Source organism: Rhinoderma darwinii, chromosome 12, assembly GCF_050947455.1.
Source record: "Rhinoderma darwinii isolate aRhiDar2 chromosome 12, aRhiDar2.hap1, whole genome shotgun sequence".
Lineage (NCBI taxonomy): Eukaryota > Metazoa > Chordata > Amphibia > Anura > Rhinodermatidae > Rhinoderma > Rhinoderma darwinii.
Window position 1 is genome coordinate 20,922,833 of NC_134698.1, and position 22,938 is coordinate 20,945,770.

Below are 22,938 nucleotides of genomic sequence, written 5' to 3' on the forward strand. Positions count from 1 at the left end.
ATATTTAAGGAGAAATCTGATGATACACTATTGCGTAGATTAAGGTACTTTCTATTGAGCTATTTACTGTTTAACCTTGACCCTGACCTTGGCCTTACCCCTAGATTCTGCCTTCATCTTGCACCTCTGCCACCGCAGATTTCTTCGACTCCTTACCTCCGCTTAGACAGTGCCAAACCGATTGCGGTTCAAGGATCCACTTCAGTGAGAATCCTAACAATTGCTATTTGTTTTAACCCCTTGGCAAAATGTCACATACACGTACATGACAGCCACCATGGGGGAGCCCTTTCCGGATGTCACGCTCCATAGTTCATACTTATCGGGTGTCAGCTGTAACATACAGCTGACACATTACTGCAGATGCTGGGATCGAAGATAGGACCTATGCCATGGTCAATAGCAACCGCAGCATCTAAGCGATCATGGGTTTCTGATAATTGCCATTGCAGCCTAGGTGCCCAATGAAGGCCTCCAGGTCTGCCATCTTTGTACGGCACGGCTTGATAGGAGCAGGTAATAAACACAATATACCGCAATACATAAGTATTGCGGTATATTGTGCAAGCAATCTAAGGGTATGTTCACACGGCAGCGTCCGTAACAGCTGAAATTACGGGGCTGTTTCCAGGAGAAAACAGCCCCGTCATTTCAGCCGTAACGGCATGTGCAGGCGCTTGAACGCTGCGTCCATTACGGACATAACTGGAGCTGGTTTTCCATGGAGTCCATGGAAAACGGCTCCATTTACGTCTGAAGAAGTGACATGACACTTCTTTGGCGCGGGCGTCTATTTACGCACCGTCTTTTGACAGCGACGCATAAATATACGCCTCGTGTGAACAGACAAACGTCAGCCCATTGCTTTCAATGGGCAGATGTTTGTCAACGCTTTCAAGCCGTAATTTCGAACGTAATTCGGGGGTTAAAATGCCCGAATTATGTCCGTAAATAGGCCGTGTGAACATACCCTTAGGGCATGACCACACGTGGCGGATTTCCTCCGCAACTGTCCGCATCAATGCCGCACCTAATCCGGGTTGCGGATTACGGCTGCGGATCTGCCCAAAATGTGCAGTAAATTAAAGCGTACTAGCTGCTGCGGACTGCGGAAAAAGTGCTTCCCTTCTCTCTATCAGTGCAGGATAGAGAGAAGGGACAGCACTTTCCCTAGTGAAAGTAAACGAATTTCATATTTACCGCCCGTTGTCTTGGTGACGCTTCCCTCTTTCGGCATCCAGCCCGACCTCCCTGGATGACGCGGCAGTCCATGTGACCGCTGCAGCCTGTGATTGGCTGCAGCCGTCACTTAGACTGAAACGTCATCCTGGGAAGCCGGACTGGAGACAGAAGCAGGGAGTTCTCGGTAAGTATGAACTTCTATTTTTTTACAGGTTGCTGTATATTGGGATCGGTAGTCACTGTCCAGGGTGCAGAAACAGTTACTGCCGATCGCTTAACTCTTTCAGCACCCTGGACAGTGACTATTTACTGACGTCTCCTAGCAACGCTCCCGTAATTCCGGGAGCCCCATTGACTTCCTCAGTCTGGCTGTAGACCTAGAAATACATAGGTCCAGCCAGAATGAAGAAATGTCATGTTAAAAAAGCAAGACGCATCCGCAGCACACATAACATGTGCATGACAGCTGCGGACTTCATTGCGGAACTTAGAATCTCCATTGAAGTCAATGGAGAAATTCCGCCATGAGTCCGCAACCAGTCCGCCACTGCTCCGCAACAGACAGAGCATGCTGCGGACACCAAATTCCGCTCCGCAGCCTATGCTCCGCAGCGGAATTTTACGCATCGTCTAAACGAACACTTCTAAATTTAAGTGGAAGTCAATGGAGAAACGGCTCCGCTGCGGATTAAAGCTGCGGAGTGTCCGCAGCGGAATTCAAGTGAAATTCCGCCACGTGTGAACCCAGCCTAACAATCGCTAGTTCAAGTTCCCCACAGGGACTAATAAAAAAAAACTTTCCCATTTTCTCCCTAAAGTAATGTAATTTTTTTTTTAAATTAACGTAGTTGGTATCGCCGCATCTACAAGTACAAACTATTTACCATGCACAGTGAATGCTGTAGAAAAAAACAAAATCTAAAAGTTTTGGCTCTCAGAATATGTAAAAGTGGTAAAGCATAAAAAACTATATCAATTTGGTATCACTGTAATCGTATCGACCTGCAGAATAAAGTTAAAATGTATTTTTTACCGTGCTGTGAACGCTGTAAAAAAAAACAAAAAAAACAAACCTTGCCCACAAAAAGGAAACCCAAAAAATTATGGTGGAATTGCTGTTTTTCCCATTTCACCTTACAAAGGATTTTTTTCTGTTTCCCAGTACATTATATGGTACAATAAATAGTGGCAATAAAAACTACAACTCGTCCCGCAAACAATGTCGACAGAAAAATAAAAAAGTTAAGGCGAGGAGGAAAAAGTGAAAAAGAATAAGCAAAAATTTCACAAGGTCCGTTGAAACAATAGCCGTGCGAACGACCCCACTGTAATACATGCGTCCGCGTGACGGATGTTTTTTAATGGCCGTCACACGTATCGTATTCAACGTTCGTCTGAATGAGCCCTTATAATACTAGTGCCTACTTCTTTCTCTGCTACATCTATACCGTACATGGACAATTCATATTGAAAAAGTATAAAGGTGATCATGCTGAACAAAGAACAATAAGGGTATGTGCACACGATAAGTGTCTTTTACGTCTGAAAAGACAGACTGTTTTCAGGAGAAAACAGCTGCGTCGTTTTAGACGTAAAAGCTCCTCCTCGTATTATGCGAGGCGTCTTTGACGCTCGTAGTCTTGAGCTGCTCTTCATTGACTTCAATGAAAAACGGCTCAAATTACGTTGCAAAGAAGTGCCCTGCATATAATGTATATAAGTGTCCTGTACTTCTTTGCCGAGGCAGTCAATTTACGCGTCGTCGTATGACAGCTGTCAAACGACGATGCGTAAATGACAGGTCGTCGGCACAGTACGTCGGCAAACCCATTCAAATGAATGGGCAGGTGTTTGACGACGGGATGTAGCCGTATTTTCAGGCGTAAATCGTGGCATAATACGCCTCGTTTACGCCTGAAAATAGGTTGTGTGAACCCAGCCTAACAAATAGACTTAACAATAATTTAATTTATAACAAAAAGTTCTCAATCACAGTATGTCATGCCCCACTTTGGAATCTATCACTATCTGATGCCCGTACATGCAACAAGCGTGTGGTGGTAGTGTGATGTGGGGCAAAAACCTGCATAGCAAAACCATGGCAATTGGCGGCATTCAACCACTGCATGTCTGCTTTGTGTACGGGCACCCTAAAATGACCCTTAGGCCCCATGCACACGACTGTATATTTCATCCGTAATTACGGACCCATTCATTTCTATTGGCCACGGACACCTTTCTGTATTTTTACTGATGGGTGTCCATGCTGAAAAAATGATAGAACCTGTCCTATTCTTGTCCGTAATTATAGCACGGACTCTCCTATAGAAGTCTATGGGTGCTTCCGTAAATACAGACGGCTACGGATGTGCATCCGTAAACCGTACGTATTTACGGAATCAATGCTATGCAACATGTAGGTGACATCATTTGCAGCCTCCCTCTTTTTTACGGATCCGTATATATGGATCAAATACAAATGCACTACGGACCATATTTGCGGATACCGTTCTGTGTATACGATTAAGTTACGGATGACTATGGATCCATATTTACGGATAGATGAAAATATGGTCGTGTGCATGGAGCCATAAAGATTATCTGCACTTTCAAAAAACTTTTGATATGTCATAAAGACATACAGATGTAGCCAAGTTTATCTTGACTCTGATAACTTGCGCAGCGTGATGTCACACAACAAAAGCCATTGAAAAAGTCAAGTTAAAGTTTCCTGACACTGTATTTAATAGGTTAAAAGTCAAGATAAAGATGGACACAACTGTATCAAAAGTTTGGATCTGTGGGGGCCCAGGTGCTGCGACCGTCACTGAAATGAAGGTGCAGAAGCGCTCAGCTGAGGACCCCCCCCTTTCGGCTGGGATCGGCGCTCCTTGTCAGGCGGAAGACGGGCTCCCGTAGATCGCTGCAGTTACAGGAGAGTATAGAGAAGTCTGATTAAATATTTGCCCTTTGCATTTAAGTAGCATACTGGATTTGAAAAATATATATAAAACTTACATGAGACAGAATTTCCATTGCGCTCAAGTCATCCGTCACACGACATGTCTACTGGTTGTCCTGTCTATAGACTTGCCACACTCTGTCATCAATGGAGATTCTGGAGAGAACCAATATGCTGACCGTTCTACCATTAACTATTCGTCTTTGCTCAATTGAGTACATTTGTCGGCGTGAATGCCCGGGAAATGGTTAATCTGAAAAGAGGTGTCCAGTTGCGTAGAGACAGTATTTGCATTGTTCTCAAGTTAATGTTCACTCACGACATGACTACTATTGTCTTGCCTATAGACATTTCACCTTCAATCATCAAGGATGCTTCTGTGAATGTTTTCGAGACCAGAGAGAACCAAATTGGCGCATCGTTCTTCCAACCACTATTCATCTTATCGCTCAATTGAGTTCATTTTTGGGAAATACCTTCTTTCTTGGTGTGAATTCTCTGGGATAAGTTCTGTACAACAGAGGTGTTAGGTGTCCAGTTGCATGGAGACAGTATTTGCATTGTTCTCATCAATGTTCACTCACGACGTGTCTAATATTTGTCCTGACTACAGACCTTTCACATTCGGTAAACAAGAACGCTTCGGTAAAAGTTTTCAAGACCAAAGAGAATCAATATGTTGACCATTGTGCTAACAATTATTGATATTATTGCTCTATCGGGTTCATTTTTAGGCAACACCTTCCTTCTTGTCGTGAATGCCCAGGAATGGGTGAAAAACAAAAACATTAACAGGTCTGATCAACTTATTTGTGGCATCAGCTTCTTCAGCTCATTATACGAAGTTCTTACATTTTGTGGATATATTTTGCGGTTACCACAGATCAATTTGGTGTTCACTTTTGAAGTCCAAAGGGTTAGCACAGTTGTGTGTCTGGCAATAATGTCTTGTAACATCTGGCTTTCCACCTGGCTATCTGTAAATTTTTGCTTCCGAATTGTGAACATCCAACACCAGTTCTACGTGTATCTCCAAAGAAGATTCCCCAAGATGATCCTATGGCTCCTACTTCCATCCGTTATTGGCTCCTTCTTATTAAGTCTTACTTTCTCATGGGACTTATCGGAGAAGAATTGGTCAAAGATGGTCCTCAATGCTTCCCGACAAAATACGTCTACCTCATTCGATCCACCAAGATGTGTTTGCTTGTATGAAGCTTTCATTGGGTTGTCTTCTGGGGTTTCTTTTGTCTTTAGCATCACTGGTGACCATTATGAAATCTATCTACGGACACATGAAGAAGATGCAAAAAAGTGGTGACAGCTGCCGAAACCCTAATCTAGATGCTCATATCAAAGCCACCAAAACGATAGCTTTATTACTCATAATCAATGCATTTTTCTGCTATGGTCTTACGCTTACTGCTTTTAAAGGGAACGATTCCACGTGGATCCCTATTTATATATTTTTACTTCTGTTTGCTATGCCCTTAATTCTTTGAACATAATACTAGGTAATAGTAAACTTAAGAGAAGATTTTTTGCCAGATTTGTTCCCTGTTCTTCCTACTGAATACAGAATAATATATAAATAATGGATTTGTCTAATATTTTGGGATATTACTACACTGTCTAGTACAGCTGATGGAGCATGCTTACTGCCACGTATGTTGTGTGGCTCGGGGGACAGGGGAACGGGGTCACCTGTTCAAGTGATTATGCGGGTCCCAGCAGTCACCCCCCCCCCACCAGTCTAAGGGTATGCTCACACGTCTCAAAATACGGAGCTGTTTTCAAGGGTAAACAGACCCTGATTTTCAGACGTTTTTTGAGCAACTTGCATTTTTTGCGAAGTTTTTCGCTGCGTTTTTTACGGCCGTTTTTGGAGCTGTTTTCATTGGAGTCTATGAGAAAACGGCTCCAAAAACGTCCCAAGAAGTGTCCAGCACTTCTTTTGACGAGGCTGTAATTTTACGAGCCGTCTTTTGACAGCAACGCGTAAATTGACGGGTCGTCGGCACAGTACATCGTAAAGCCCATTGAAAGTAATGGGCAGATGTTTGCCGACGCATTGGAGCCATTTTTTCAGACGTAGTTCGAGGCGTAAAACGCCTCCATTACGTCTGAAAATAGGTCGTGTGAACCCATCCTAACATTTACCACCTATCCAGTGGAATTAATATTTTTAGCTGGAATATCCCTTTAAGAAGAATCAATATTTGACTACAAAAATGTAAATCGAGTCATGACTGCCCATACATTGCCCTTCGGAGGTAGAGGAATGTACAAGAAGTCCTTACTGTGCCACCGCAGGGTAAATTATGCATTCCATGGTGTCCAGTGAAATCAAAGGACCATCAATGTAATACATGGACATGTTTGGTCCTCTAGAACAAGAGCCACTCTTTGAAGTCGCTCTCTATCTTGGCCGATAGGGACCCCAAATGAATGTTGAAAATAAATGGGCTGCCCGGTCCTTCAGAGGGAGAGAGCTTTTTGTTGCCGCTCTTCACTCTGGCTGATAAATGAGGGTGCTGTTCGTGGGATTCCCTTCTATTGACTCATGGTATTATAAATTGGGTTTTCTTAACCAGACAAGTTGGTCTTTTCGGTGGGATCGGCCAAAGATCTCCTTTATATAGGACCCAACAGTTCCCTACCTACTGATGTCGGTAGAAAGAAGATGAAGCATGTAGGATTTCTACATGCCTGATCCTTTGTTTCCCCGTAAAATTGACCTTTTTTCAGACAAACGTAGAATACGTCCATGTGACAGCCGTTAAAACAACCGCTGTCCCCCGGAAGCATGTATTTCAATGGGGCCGTTCACACGGCCGTTGTTTCAACGGACCGTATGAAGGGTCCGTTGAAAAAAAGAACATGTCCTATTTTCCGTTTTCACGGATCCCTCCATAGACTCAAGTCTATGGGGATCCGTGAAAATGGGACCCACACGGGGGCAACTCAGATGTGAAAAATGGCTATTTTTCACATCCGAGTTTCCCCATGTTCGTCTGAATAAGGCCTAAAGTTCAGGATTTTATTTAAATGTAGACCCCCTTTGAAGCACTAGAGGGCACAATATGACTGGTAGGACTTGGGCTTGGTCTTGGGCTTACTGCCAGTGCAGAAAAGCGAATATTACAATAGAGCACAGCTTATTAAAGTGCCACACCAGTGAATTAATCTGTTATGTATATGAACAAACTGCAAGATTGAAACATAATAAATATTCCTATCTCAATAAAAGTGATATGTTTCCAAGTCTCAATTGAGCTGAGGGGGTCACAATTTGTAAAGGAGGAAAGACAGCCATATATATTTATTAAAAAAATGCTTTAAACGGGTTATCGCCACTCTTGACCATGGACTGTGTGCAGTCTTGCAGTTCAACTCTATTCACTTGAATGCAATACCATACACAGCCATGGACAGGAGTGGCGCTGTTTCTGGAGAATGGGAATAGAGGACTACCGATGAGCACGCCAGCGTTATAGTTGAAGAATCTGCCCAATAGAAGTACAGCCACAATTGTGTAGAGTATATAGTGTCGGGGATCATTACCATGTATATTGTTTGCAAAAATATTATCCTCACACATATGTATATACATTTCAGTTCTTTGTGTAATATACTGATATATAACAAGTTCTTTGTTCATGTCGGACACGCCTATGGAGACACCGCCCCTGGAATGAAAGAGAAATGCACAGAAGAACTTACAGCTGAGGAGCCAATGGGGCTTAAGCACGTCCCACATCTCTAGGGAGGAGACATGTGTCTTTTTGTGTTCTTTGTTCTAAAATAAAGTTCAGTTGACTTCCTGTCCTATCTGAGGAAAGCTGTGTACCAACATCTCTCTGGCTGGTTTACTTCTTTCTAGGCATGCATTCAGGTTTAAATTTACAGAGGTGGTTATTCGGTGTGAAATAACAGGGACAAGGAAGCTACCCTGACATACGGACCTGACAATAGTACCTACCCCAAATGTGACCTCCGTCCCTGCCCCCGCAGTCATAGATCATCATGGTAGCCTAACCCCTGGACACCTCACACAGCCAGCAACATCACAGATCTGTACAGGGATATACTGTATGGCACTATTCACCTGGACAGTGTATGTAATATGTATGTTGGGGCTATGTGATGTTTTCTGACCGCTGTATACACTGTCTGCGGTATACGCTTATCTAAAGGGGGGTGCTTGGGTAAGTATCTGTAACAAGCACTTTGGGGGGATCTGTGATAAGCACTCTGGTGGGCAGTCTATGCCGGTCTCTGAGGAACATTTGTGGCTGACACACCACATGGAGCTTTTGAGGCTGTTGTCCTGGGTGGAGATCTCCTAAAATTTGAATCACCCTTCCAGGGAAATTTTAAGCCCTAACTCGATCCACCCAGGAACACCCACGGACCCTCCCAAAAACACCTATTTTGGGTCACAATTGCATAAACCCTTGAGAACTGTTTTGTGGGATAACAGGGGTGGTATGAACATCTTCTGGGTGTGTGCCAATTTGCCTTTTAAATCTTTGCCACGGGCCCCACAAATTTGTTAAAATGACCCTGCATGTGGCAATAGAGCCTAGTGTAACAGTAAAGTAGTACAATAACCAATTCATAATGTATCTGTAACATTTATCTACTGAATGTTGTAACGGGGCCTGTGGATAGAGAGACTGTCATAGGGCCTACAGAGGATGGTGGGAACCCACTGGGTCATCAAGGGTCACATGGGGCTAAACCAGATAGCGGAATCTAAGGGTTCCCCAGGTATTCACTACCTCCGAGAGAAGTCTCCCTTAGCGATGGCCGTCGTTATGGTAAAGGAACAGCAGACGAATGCCAGGTTAGGTATAGTATAGGCCGGCAAACGAGCACGGTTGGTAAAGCCAAAGGTCAGGGCAGGCGGCAGAGGTACGTCACGGGTCACTAGGAAGAGGCAGCAGGCAAGGAGAGTCAAGGTAAAAGCTGAGGTCAAACACAGGAAAAACAAACAATTGATCAGATATCACTAGCAAGCTAGGAGGATCCAAATTACTCAAGCAATGGTGGACAGGGGGAGGTTCATTTTATACCTTGGGAGAGTTAAGTAGTAGGTGTGCGTGTAAGGGTGCGTCCCTGCTTACCTCTCTCCGGAGGACAGTGAGGGCCAAGCTGTCGGGCGGCTGAAGTGGCCGCAGCTCCGGACGAAGGAGCGTCTTGGGCGTCATGGCAACGCCCGCCCTGCCGCCAGCCATGACGCCTGCGCCGAAGAAGGAGGAGGGCAGACTCTCGCGCGGCGGGACTAGAGCGAGGAGGGGAAGCGCGGGAAGGGAGAGGGGCGGAGCGGTGTGTGGCGCGAAAAGGAGGGAGGAGAAGAGCAGAGAGAGTGTGGGTGAAGAAGGAGCAAGAGTGAGGAGGAGAACAGGAGAAAGGAGCAGAGAGGAGCCGAGTCTTAGGGAGAGAAGAGGAGAGGTGGTAGAGGCTGCTGGATTTGCAGCTGCAGAGAAGAGGATCGGCGGTGTGGCAGCAGGAGGAGATTGTGAGGAGGAACGTGCCTCCCTGCAGAGGAACGGACTGGCAGGAGTGCACCTAACGGAGGACTGCCTGAGCAAGAGAGTGGAGTGGAGCCTCAGCATCCACTACAGGTACCAGCCACACACACACACACGTAGCCTCACTAGGACCCTCAGACCTCCCCAGGCAAAGTCCCATTAGCCGCAGTACTACCTGACTCTCCAAGCGTAGTACGGTCCACACCTACCCTGGTTACCAAGTACGTGAAAGACTATCCTTACACTAACTTCGGCTGTTGTAGCCTGAATTAGGCCTAGAACCCTGCATGGAACTGTTACCGCTAAAACGCCGCATGTAACCCTGCATGGAACTGTTACCGCTAAAACGCCGCATGTAACCCTGCATGGAACTGTTATTGCTAAAACGCCGCATGTAACATTGCATAGAACTGTTATTGATGAAGCACCGCATGTAACCCTGCATGGAACTGTTATTTATGAGCACCGCATGTAACCTTGCATCGAACTGTTATTTATGAGCACCGCATGTAACCTTGCATCGAACTGTTATTTATGAAACTTGTTGGAGCGGGAGCAGACAGAAGGAACGGTCGGGTTGACGGGACTTTGTTGGACTATTAGCTGGACTTCGTGTAACTCGTAGCGTCAGCCCGCCAGTTCAGTTGCGTCCTAGGACGTCCACCGTTCGGACCACCGACTGAGGAGAGAGAGGGTTTGTCATGAAAGGTAGCGGATAGCTCCGCAAGGACCCGTGACGGTGCTAGTAGGTACGTTAGTGGCTGGTTCCCACGACGCGACCCGTGGACCGAGAGTGTGACTCTTACCCTAGGGTAGGCTGTCAGTAGCGGGTAGCTCCCGCCGTGACTGAAAGCGGCGTTTCCTTAGCCAAGCCGGCAACGTGGGGTCAGGCACAACCTCTCTCTGGGGGACTTCCAGCGGGATCGAAGTCCTCAACCTCAGGCTTCCTGTCTGCTCCATAGAGAAGAAGTTATTGTTAATTGCTCTCCGCAGTAAAGAAGTTGCTCAGAAGGTGTGTCTTGTTCATTGTGTACCAACCGCGGTAGTTCCTCCTACATAAATTGGCGTATTCGACAAGATCCGGAACCTCGCCGCGATGGAACCGTCCAGTAGCGGGACCTTACCGCCGACCCCAACCGTCATGATACCCATGGGGGCCGCCTTAATGAACATCCCCAAGTTTGACGGGAAGAGTGTATCGATTGCGGACTGGACGGAACGAGTTCGCACCGCGGCCCGATTATTCCAAGTACCGGTGACCCACCAAGCCGACCTGGCCTTCAACTCACTCGAAGGGGATGCGTAACAGGCTGTCCTGGTTTTACCGCTAGAACACCGCGACACGCTAGAGGCAATCATCAGCCGATTAGAGTCTCTATATGGAGATATCGCTTCAGCCGCCGACCTAAAGGAAGAAATTTTATACCAGGGTACAGAGGAACAGGGAATCACTCCAGAAATTCGCAGTAGGATTACAAGGAATGCGGAGTCGACTAGTACGGAAGGATCCCGCGGGGTGCGCGGCCTTAACGGAGCCGGACCGAATAGTGCGAGACCAGTTTGTATCCGGGCTAGATAGCCGGACCCTGAGGCGCGCCGCGAGGGACCTCGTCCGGGTCAACCCCGCCGCCACGATGAGTGAGGTGTTACGAGAAGCACTCGAAGTTCACCAAGAAGAGCTGGGAGAGGCGAGTATGGCCCTGCAAAATGTGGGTACACCCGAACCCTCTTCAAGGGAGACCGGACGGCCAGAAGCGGTGTTCACAGAATTCGCCCGGGATGTCAAGGAGGCTATTCTGGAATTGAAGACCAATGTTGCTCAACTAAGAGTAATGGCCGATCGACCGGAACATCTTCCTCGTCCGCCCCGATCGACCCAAGGAGGGCCTCGACGCTGTTGGCAGTGTGACCAGCCGGGTCATTTTGCCAGAGATTGCAGGATGAGATGCTATCCAAGGCGAGAGCAGCCACCTTTAAACTAAGGTACCCCGCCGCTGAGGGCCAAGCTGCGGGCTTTTCATCGACGGGCCCAAAAGGAAGGGTGGAACTTTTGACAGGAAAATGCCCCGTAGTGACAGCCAAGATCGGGGGGGTTAACGTTCCTTGCCTTATTGACACTGGGTGGGAAGTAACCACCATGACTTATCAGTTGTTCCAAGAACAGTTCCACGGTGACCAGACTCTAGAAGCCCCTTGGATTGAACTTACGGCGGCTAATAGCCTGCCAATTCCCATTGCCGGTGTTACATGGTTAGTAGTAGAAGTATTTAATTGTAATTTTCCCCGTGCTGGTATTGTGGTAGTACATAATTGTGCAAGGCCAGGTATACCTGTTATTATTGGCATGAATGTGTTGCAGGAAATACATGGTATGATGTTTAACGAGACGAGCGGTGCCCGGTGGGAGGAGCTGGCAACCAACCGGACCGCCCGGCAAGCTTTGTTTCAGGTGCATCAAATCTGTCAACGACAGGCTGACTTGAAGACGCTACAGGGCAAATGCCGACTGGGCCGCCAGCAGATCAAATACTTGGGCCATATCGTGAATGCAACAGGAATTGCACCCAACCCAGATAAGATTAAAGCCATACAGGAGTGGGCCCCTCCGCAGAACACCACGGAAGTACGAGCCTACCTCGGGTTGGTCGGTTACTATCGGAGGTACATCCGAGACTTTTCCAAAATTGCAAGTCCTCTGAATCAGCTCCTCTGTGGACAACCCACCCAAAAGAAGGGGAGCCGAAGCCCCAGTGTAGTGGAACAATGGCAGGAGCCACAACAAGCGGCATTTGAAGCATTGAAGGCACGACTAGTGACCGCACCCATACGCGCTTTCGCAGACTTTGCCCAGCCATTCCGGCTGTACACTGACGCCAGCCTGAAGGGACTGGGAGCGGTACTGGCCCAGCAGCAAGGGGACGTGGAACGCGTCATCGCCTATGGTAGTTGTAGTCTGCGACCGTCAGAACACAATCCAACCAATTATAGCTCGTTCAGGCTCGAGTTATTGGCCATCGTGTGGGCTGTTACTGAACGGTTTGCCGAATACCTGGTCGGGAGTCGAGTGGAAATTTACACGGATAACAATCCCCTGGCGTACCTGGGAACAGCAAAATTGGGGGCGATAAAACAACGCTGGATAGCCCGACTGGCTAGATTCAACTATACCATTCGTTACAAGCCCGGTAAGAACCATACCAACGCCGATGCACTCTCCCGACAGCCGCGTGAGACCCCGGTCGGAGATGTGGACGAGGAGAAAGAAGAAATATAGATACCCCCACTGCGTGTGGTTCATCCCCCGATGCCACAACAGCGGGTAGTGACCGCAATACAAGGGGTTGAGGATCTTACTGAAATGTATGATAGGGCTGAGTGGAAGAAGCGGCAGCAGCAAGACCAAGACATCCAAGCCATCGATAAGTGGGTGCGACGAAAGGAAAGACCCACGGCAGCGGAGCGAAACAGGTTGTCAACACCAGCTAAAGCATTGGTTCGGCAGTTGGAGCGACTAGAACACCGTGATGGAGTATTATACAGAAGAGTGTGGGCCCCACGGGAATCTCGCGATATATGGCAGTTGGTCTTGCCCATCGCTGACGTCAAGCCCGTGTGCAAGTGGATGCACGAGAACCGAGGTCATTTTGCAGTGGAAAAGACTGTACAGAACATCAGGAATCACTTCTATGCTTCAAACCTGGAAGGAATAATGAGGGGTGTCTACCAGGAATGCCCAGAGTGTGTCTTACACAAGGCGACAGAACAGGCAGAGAGGCCCATGACCATCGTGACGGGTGAACCACTCGAACTACTGAAGGTAGACTTCTTAACAGTCCAAGAAGTCACATCGGGGCACCGATATGCGTTAGTATGCTTGGACCATTTTTAGAAATTTGCCGTGGTAATTCCTACAAGGGACCAGACGGCGACGACTACCGCGGCTGCATTGTGGAAGCATGTCATCCGTCCGTACGGGTGCCCCAGACGCATCTTGTTGGATCAAGGACCGAATTTTGAGTCGGATCTCTTCCAAGAGCTGTGTATCTTACAAGGAATGCAGAAATCCAGGACGACCCCCTATCACCCCCAAGGGAATGGGGCTTGTGAACAATTCAATCGCACCTTACTCGGCCTATTGAAAACCATCGGGGACGAACTACAAGAAAGGTGGCCCGAGTATGTGGACGACCTGGTATGGGCCTATAACAACACTGTGCATCGAGCTACCGGGTATACACCATATCAATTGATGTTCGGCCGACCAAGCCGAGTTCCGTTGGATCTTCTGTTAGAAACGCCAGAGGTGGGGGGCGATCGATCCCCGTCACAATGGATCCAGGAACATCAACGGCGGTTGAACGCAGCGAAGGACGAAATGGAGAGAGTTCGGCTCACCGAGAGCCTACCCTTCGTAAAGGAACGACAGCAAGCATTTCATACGGGAGATCGGGTGCTGGTGCGAAATCGCAGGGCAGCACGTGGCCGTAAGCTGTAGCCCCGATGGGAGAGGAAACCATATGTGGTGGTAAACCGCGTCGACCCCGGGCTTCACGTGAATGACGTGAGACCAGAAGGTGACCAGGGACCGAGTAGAAGGCTGCACCATAACCTGTTGCGGGCATGTACCTTTCTGACACCAGAACCAGTCACGTCATCAAGGCAAGAAGAACCGCAGAGTGCTTCACCGACAAATATTGACGGGGATTGGTGGTTGCTGGTTCCATCAGACAACCCTAGTGTTTCCTGGGCTTCACGACCGACCAGGACGGAGAACCAAACGGAGTGTGTGGAGACACCTGCAACGGAATTGAATCGTGTACCACGTTATCCACAGAGGTGCACTCGCAACCGACAACCGGCCTATTTACAAGACTATGAAGTTTAGTGCAGAGGACTGCACTTGTTAACAAGGGGGGAAGTGTAAGGGTGCGTCCCTGCTTACCTCTCTCCGGAGGACAGTGAGGGCCAAGCTGTCGGGCGGCTGAAGTGGCCGCAGCTCCGGACGAAGGAGCGTCTTGGGCGTCATGGCAATGGCCGCCCTGCCGCCAGCCATGACGCCTGCGCCGAAGAAGGAGGAGGGCAGACTCTCGCGCGGCGGGACTAGAGCGAGGAGGGGAAGCGCGGAAAGGGAGAGGGGCGGAGCGGTGTGTGGCGCGAAAAGGAGGGAGGAGAAGAGCAGAGAGAGTGTGGGTGAAGAAGGAGCAAGAGCGAGGAGGAGAACAGGAGAAAGGAGCAGAGAGGAGCCGAGTCTTAGGGAGAGAAGAGGAGAGGCGGTAGAGGCTGCTGGATTTGCAGCTGCAGAGAAGAGGATCGGCGGTGTGGCAGCAGGAGGAGATTGTGAGGAGGAACGTGCCTCCCTGCAGTGGAACGGACTGGCAGGAGTGCAACTAACGGAGGACTGCCTGAGCAAGAGAGTGGAGTGGAGCCTCAGCATCCACTACAGGTACCAGCCACACACACACACGTAGCCTCACTAGGACCCTCAGACCTCCCAAGGCAAAGTCCCATTAGCCGCAGTACTACCTGACTCTCCAAGCGTAGTACGGTCCGCGCCTACCCTGGTTACCAAGTACGTGAAAGACTATCCTTAGGGGGGATTCACACGAGCGTGTATTCGGTCCGTGCGGGCTGCGTGGTTTTCACGCGGCACGCATGGACCAATACAAGTCTATGGGGCAGTACAGACAGTCCGTGCTTTTTGCGCAGCGTTTGTCTGCTGCGCAAAAAGCGCGACAGGTTCAAAAACTCTGCGTATTTCGCGCATCACGCACCCATTGAAGTCAATGGGTGCGTGAAAATCACGCGCACCACACGGAAGCACTTCCGTGGGACGAGCGTGATTCGCGCAACAGCAGTGAAAAGGATGAATGAAAACCGAAAAGCACCACGTGCTTTTCTGTTTCCGAACATCCAAACGGAGTGTCTTTGCGATTAGCGAAGCCGGACAAGCGTACCGAACTTCACCGGGTTCGGCCAAAGTCGTTTTGGCCGATCCCGGCAAAAAAATTATCGGTACGCGACGTCAGGAGATAGTCACTGTCCATGGTGCTGAAAGAGTTAAACTGTTTCAGCACCATGGACAGTGACTTGCGATCCCAAAATACATTAACCTGTAAAAAAAACCGAAGTTCTAACTTACCGATTACTCCTGTCTCCTTCCTGCAGTCCGACCTCCCGGGATGACACTTCAGTTCAAGTGACAGCTCCAGCCAATCACAGGCCAAGCACAGGCTGCAGCCAATCACAGGCTGCAGCGGTCACTTGGACTGCTGCGTCATCCAGGGAGGTGGGGCCCGATGTCAAGAGAGGCGCGTCACCAAGGACGCGTCACCAAGGACGCGTCACCAAGGCAACGGCCGGGAAGTTCTCGGTAAGTAGGAACTTTATCTTTTTTTTTTACCGGTTTTTCGCTGTTGTGTTCGGCATTCACTGTCGAGGGTGCTGAAAGATTTAGCTCTTTCAGCACCTTGGACAGTGACGGGCGTTGACAAGCCTCATCTCTATGATGCCGGCTGCGCGAAAATCACGCAGCCGCGCATCAGACACGCATGACACACGCAGCTGTCAAATGTTTTTTGCGCTCGCAAAACGCTGCGTTGTTTGCGCGCGCAAAAACGCAACGTTCGTGTGAATCTCCCCTTACACTAACTTCGGCTGTTGTAGCCTGAATTAGGCCTAGAACCCTGCATGGAACTGTTACCGCTAAAACGCTGCATGTAACCCTGAATGGAACTGTTACCGCTAAAACGCCGCATGTAACCCTGCATGGAACTGTTATTGCTAAAACGCCGCATGTAACACTGCATAGAACTGTTATTGATGAAGCACCGCATGTAACCCTGCATGGAACTGTTATTTATGAGCACCGCATGTAACCTTGCATCGAACTGTTATTTATGAGCACCGCATGTAACCTTGCATCAAACTGTTATTTATGAGCACCGCATGTAACCTTGCATCAAACTGTTATTTATGAGCACCGCATGTAACCTTGCATCGAACTGTTATTTATGAGCACCGCATGTAACCTTGCATCAAACTGTTATTTATGAAACTTGTTGGAGCGGGAGCAGACAGAAGGAACGGTCAGGTTGACGGGAATTTGTTGGACTATTAGCTGGACTTCGTGTAACTCGTAGCGTCAGCCCGCCAGTTCAGTTGCGTCCTAGGGGTTCCACCGTTCGGACCACCGACTGAGGAGAGAGAGGGTTTGTCATGAAATGTAGCGGACAGCTCCGCAGGGACCCGTGACGGTGCTAGTAGGTACGTTAGTGGCTGGTTCCCACGACGCGACCCGTGGGCCGAGAGTGTGACTCTTACCCTAGGGTAGGCTGTCAGTAGCGGGTAGCTCCCGCCGTGACTGACAGCGGTGTTTCCTTAGCCAAGCCGGCAACGTGGGGTCAGGCACAACCTCTCTCCGGGGGACTTCCAGCGGGATCGAAGTCCTCAACCTCAGGCTTCCTGTCTGCTCCATAGAGAAGAAGTTATTGTTAATTGCTCTCCGCAGTAAAGAAGTTGCTCAAGCAGAAGGTGTGTCTTGTTCATTGTGTACCAACCGCGGTAGTTCCTCCTACACGTGCTGGCCCTAAAGACCGGGTTAGTCAGCAAGCGCACGCACTAGGTAGTGTATGAAACACAGAAGGAGAGAGCAGCAAGGGACACCGCAATTAGAAAAGAGTGATGCAGTGATATTAGGCCTCATGCAGACGACAGTAGCCATGTGCATGGCCGCGATTTGCGGGCGCCGCGATGCCTTATGTTTTTGTTTTTTTCTGTTTCTGGAAAAGCTGGATGAGAACGACCACCTCCATATGGGTTGTTACCCAACTTGCCTAGACCCTGAAGGGTAAACCTACCTAATTATGCAGCAATATAACAGCAGGGGCTGGATCACTGTATAATTAGGCAGACTTCTCATTCAGGAGACTGGGAAAAATGGGTGACAACCAGTACAGCTGCCATTACAGCGCATATAGGACTTGTCACCCAGATTTATTATGTTCCTCAATGGTAAATCTCTCTCATCGGCAGCACTTCTGTTTCTGAAAGAATTTAGAGGGCCTCATAGCAAAGAGAAAAACAGTGCCCCCTTCTGATGCTGGATGAGACCACGACACCCCTGACCACTTAGCACAGAGGGTCTCGCTGCTTATTTTCCGTCATCCGACTTCCATTATCATTTACAATAAAATGATAGAAATAAACCAAACACTGGAATGATAAAGAGATGGAAACCCCGAGATCTGATCACTGAGGCCCCAAATAACCTGCTCAGGAAGGGGTTAAACTGCAACGCCCATTAAAGAACTGTGATTTCAGATATCAGATCCTTCATGGCACATTGATAGTTAATAATATGTCAAATTATAAAAGAAATGTCCTGATACAGGATAGAAAATGATATAACCTCTAATCCCAATCCCAATATTAAGAGAAATATAACCCGTCCCTGCAGATTATCTCCACAGCTTCATGTTATAAGCAGAATTATAGCAAACATATAATAAATGCAGTCTAGTGAAATAAGAGTCATGTCCCTTTAAATTTACTGTTCCATACATCACTGATCAGCAGCCAATGGGATCGCTGGATTTGAATTTGAAACAACAACCGCTCAGTGGTCCTCAGTGTGTTACAGGACAACGACGAGTGAAGTTTGACATCGGTGAATTCCCCCATAATGTGATATAACTGACCCCCATTTTTCTCATCTCCCATGTTACTGTTTACTGCTGGTAACCGTCACTAGGGGGAGCTGTCACATTGTATTTATATTACCCCTAATAACTTCTATATAACCTGTATAAATATGGAAATTGTGTGCTCCCCCTAGTGGTGGCTGCAGGCAACCAGCATTTTATCATTTACTCTATGGCTGTGTGATGGGAAGCGTCTCCTGGAACTGGTTATATAGGACCCTCTGCTGCCAGTAATGTTTATTAGGGACTCTCTGCTGCCAGTAATGTTTATTAGGGACTCTCTGCTGCCAGTAATATTTATTAGGGACTCTCTGCTGCCAGTAATGTTTATTAGGGACTCTCTGCTGCCAGTAATGTTTATTAGGGACTCTCTGCTGCCAGTAATGTTTATTAGGGACTCTCTGCTGCCAGTAATGTTTATTAGGGACCCTCTGCTGCCAGTAATATTTATTAGGGACTCTCTGCTGCCAGTAATGTTTATTAGGGACTCTCTGCTGCCAGCAATATTTATTAGGGACCCTCTGCTGCCAGTAATGTTTATTAGGGACCCTCTGCTGCCAGTAATGTTTATTAGGGAGTCTCTGCTGACAGTAATGTTTATTAGGGACTCTCTGCTGCCAATAATGTTTATTAGGGACTCTCTGCTGCCAGTAGTGTTTATTAGGGACTCTCTGCTGTCAGTAATGTTTATTAGGGACTCTCTGCTGCCAGTAATGTTTATTAGGGTCTCTGCTAGCCAGTAATGTTTATTAGGGACTCTCTGCTGCCAGTAATGTTTATTAGGGACTCTCTGCTGCCAGTAATGTTTATTAGGGACTCTTCTACTGCCAGAAATTTTTATTAGGGACTCTCTGCTGCCAGTAATGTTTATTAGGGACTCTCTGCTGCCAGTAATGTTTATAAGGGGCTCTCTTCTGCCAGTGATGTTTATTGGGGGCTCTCTGCTGCCAGTAATGTTTATTAGGGTCTCTGCTGCCAGTAATGTTTCTTAGGGACTCTCTGCTGCCAGTAATGTTTCTTAGGGACTTTCTGCTGCCAGTAATGTTTATTAGGGACTCTCTGCTGCCAATAATGTTTCTTAGGGACTCTCTGCTGCCAGTAATGTTTATTAGGGACTCTCTGCTGTCAGTAATGTTTATTAGGGACTCTCTGCTGCCAGTAATGTTTCTTAGGGACTCTCTGCTGCCAGTAATGTTTCTTAGGGACTCTCTGCTGCCAGTAATGTTTGTTAGGGACTCTCTGCTGCCAGTAATGTTTATTAGGGACTCTCTGCTGCCAGTAATGTTTATTAGGGACTCTCTGCTACCAGTAATGTTTATTAGGGACTCTCTGCTGCCAGTAATGTTTATTAGGGGCTCTCTGCTGCCAGTAATGTTTATTAGGGACTCTCTGCTGCCAGTAATGTTTATTAGGGACACTCTGCTGGCATTATGTGGGGGCATTGCTGGCAATATTTTTAATGAGGGCGGTCTGCTGGAACTGTTTATAGGGTCACTCTTATGACGCTGTAAATGGGGACACTGTGGTTGATGTTTTGGGGTGTATTCTGTACTTGTGAATGGAATTAACATAGACAAAATATTCATGTCATATATCTTTATAGGGCAGCAATGAAATCCCATATACCATATGTATTTGTGACCAGTATTACCTATATTCCTCCTCCTATACGGCTACAAATACCAGTACAGGCCACACTCCAATGTATTATCACTGTCTGTATATATATATATATATATGAGAGCACAAAGCCCAAAATACAGTAAAATCCACCATGGAGAATGTTACATGAAGATTTCCAGAGATAAATGTTCTATAATGTCAAGATGTAAGAAATAAACAGCGCAGAAAACGATGATCGCACATGATAAAGAGATTCTCCTACCAGAAACATTTCTCACCTATACACCGGAGGGGCCATACATGTTTAATCACTGCCGGGACCCCCACGATCAATAGTACTGGGGTCCCCAGTATACATTTCTCCAGAGGAATATTGTGAAACTCCTGGGGCCCAGTGTGATATTTATAACAGGGCCCCCATCTACTATGTGATGTTTGTCATACTGGTGTCTTCTTTTTTAGCCTCTGGTCCCCTCAGGTATCAGGGTCTGGGTACTACTGCTACCTCTGCACCCCTTTAGCTACGCCCCTGCTCTCCTCCACAACCGGACGAACGCAGTGTGGAGGAGATTGTAAGAAGAGATGCAGCCGCACACTGACACCTCATACAAGATCTATGGGAGCTATAGGACCGCCAAGCGCTGCACTGTCCAGATTATGGTGCTGCGTGGTCTGTACTTGTGCATTGCTGTTTCTTATGGGTCATAGATCATGTGACCTGAGGCACCAATCACAGGCCACAAACTTGAAGGTATCGTATGCAATTGGCGTCCCGAACAATTAATTATTCAACTCAGAATTTTAGATCTCTTTAGATTTAAAAAATATACATATTTTTGGACATTCACTATTAATACATGTGGAAAGTTGCAGGATTTTGGGTCTTTATCAGATCTGGGACTACATCTCTTTTTTGTGTTTCAGATTGTGATTTGGATTCTACAGTTCAGGACGGGTACAGGATGGCAGCGGGCAGCAGATCTCTGGAGGTCAGTGGCTTCATTGTCTTGTTTTTTCCTTCCCTGTGATGGACATGTAGCAGGAGACTTGGATCCAGCAGGAGAGGTCCATGTGGCCGGATGTCCACTCAGACAAGTAGCGGCTTATTGAGTAAGAGCCCCGGACAGGTAACAAGTCCACAAATCACCGGCTGCTCTTTTGTAAAACTGACCCCTTGTCCTACTGTCCATTCCTGAGGAGGGATAAGTGGTCACTTACTGGATTCTCTTCTCTTTAGAACATCTATCGGCAGCAGGAATCCGCTTTTGGACTTAGACCCTTCATAAGTGAGTTTTTTTTAAATAATTAGACTTTACCACAAGAAAGTGATTGATAGATGAACTCAAAATACAGTAAAATTCTTTTGTATCTGATAATCCCGAAAATTTGGTAATTTAGCACAAAACTGTACTATAATGTGGAAGACTGAGCAGAGAGAACCAGTAAGGAAATTGAAGATTGAAACTAAGATTTCTATACTTTGCTGTGCCCGTCCAATGATCCAGAATATTTTAAAATAAAGCACCTTTCATGTCCCATTGATGACAGATTAAAGGAATATTTTTGTAATGTTATGTTATGGTTTATGGTGTCGTTTTATGACTGATCCCATTATCTGGTTGTTTTCTCTCTTCAGCTTACCCCAGCACCACGGAGGAGAGAGATCTACAGCGCCTGATCTACTGCACGAAATTCTTACCATCCCCAATCTTCAAGATGGAGGTCAGTGATCATACTGGTTATTATGTTCTCTCTATAACAGATTTGTCCATATTCTTTCTATAGATGGAAAAATGTTATTGGAGCGTTTCAATAGACAATTGACTGAATATTTTATCTTCTTAGCGCCTCATGCCAACGAACCGCGAAGCTCAGCGGAAATATCTGCCATGGCCGTGGGATGAAGAAGAGCCTAAACCTACATCAAGCCATCTGTGTGAGGATCTAAAGGAAGAGGAGGTCAAGAAGGAGGAAAGAGAGGCAGAAGAGCGCGAGGAGGAACAAGTGCAAGAAGACCATGAGGAGGAAGACAAAGAGGAGGAAGACAAGGAGGAGGAAGACAATGAAGTGGAAGACATGGAGGAGGAAGACAAGGAGGAGGAAGACAATGAAGTGGAAGACATGGAGGTTGATGAGAAATCAGACAACGAGGATGAAGAAGAAGAGAATGTGGTTGAAGAGAAAGAGGAGGATGAAGAGAAAGAGGAGGAGGAGGAAGAGAAAACGGTTAAAGAGGCGATGAGAAGAATTCAGTGTCGGACAGGAAGAAGAAAGAAAATCCGCCAGCATTCCTTCCTCCATGATATGATGAAGAACATCAGAGGGAAGAGGAACATCATCTGGACCATCCTCCTCAGACCAATGAGAAGATGAAGACTTGTATGGAAACATCTTAACTGTTATTACATCAACAGCAACGACAGTAATATTAATAATATGATAATAATATTAATAATTGTTAGATTAAAAAGGTCAGTCATATTAATATTGGTAGCAAGAGTGCAGTAATATTAGAAATAGTATAATAATAAGAGAGTAATAACAAAAATAATTATATCATAATAGCAGCAGCTTTGATCCAGGGTTCTCGGACTGATCGCCTTTTCCCGGGGTCAAGAAGGAATTTTCCCCTTGTGGCACGAATTGGCTGAATGTGCCCAGGGTTTTGCCTTCTTCTGGACCAACAGCTTTAGGAATAGGGACTTAGATATTAGTGATAGCAATAGTAGTATCATTATATTATTATTAACAACACCAAAGTAATACTAACAATATAATAATTAAATTAAATGTCATTATAATTTAGGTTAATTACCTATAATAATTAGTAAACTGTAATAGGAATTAGCAGCTTTGATCCAGGGTTCTCGGACTGATCACCTTTTCCCGGGGTCAAGAAGGAATTTTCCCCTTGTGACATGAATTGGCTCAAATT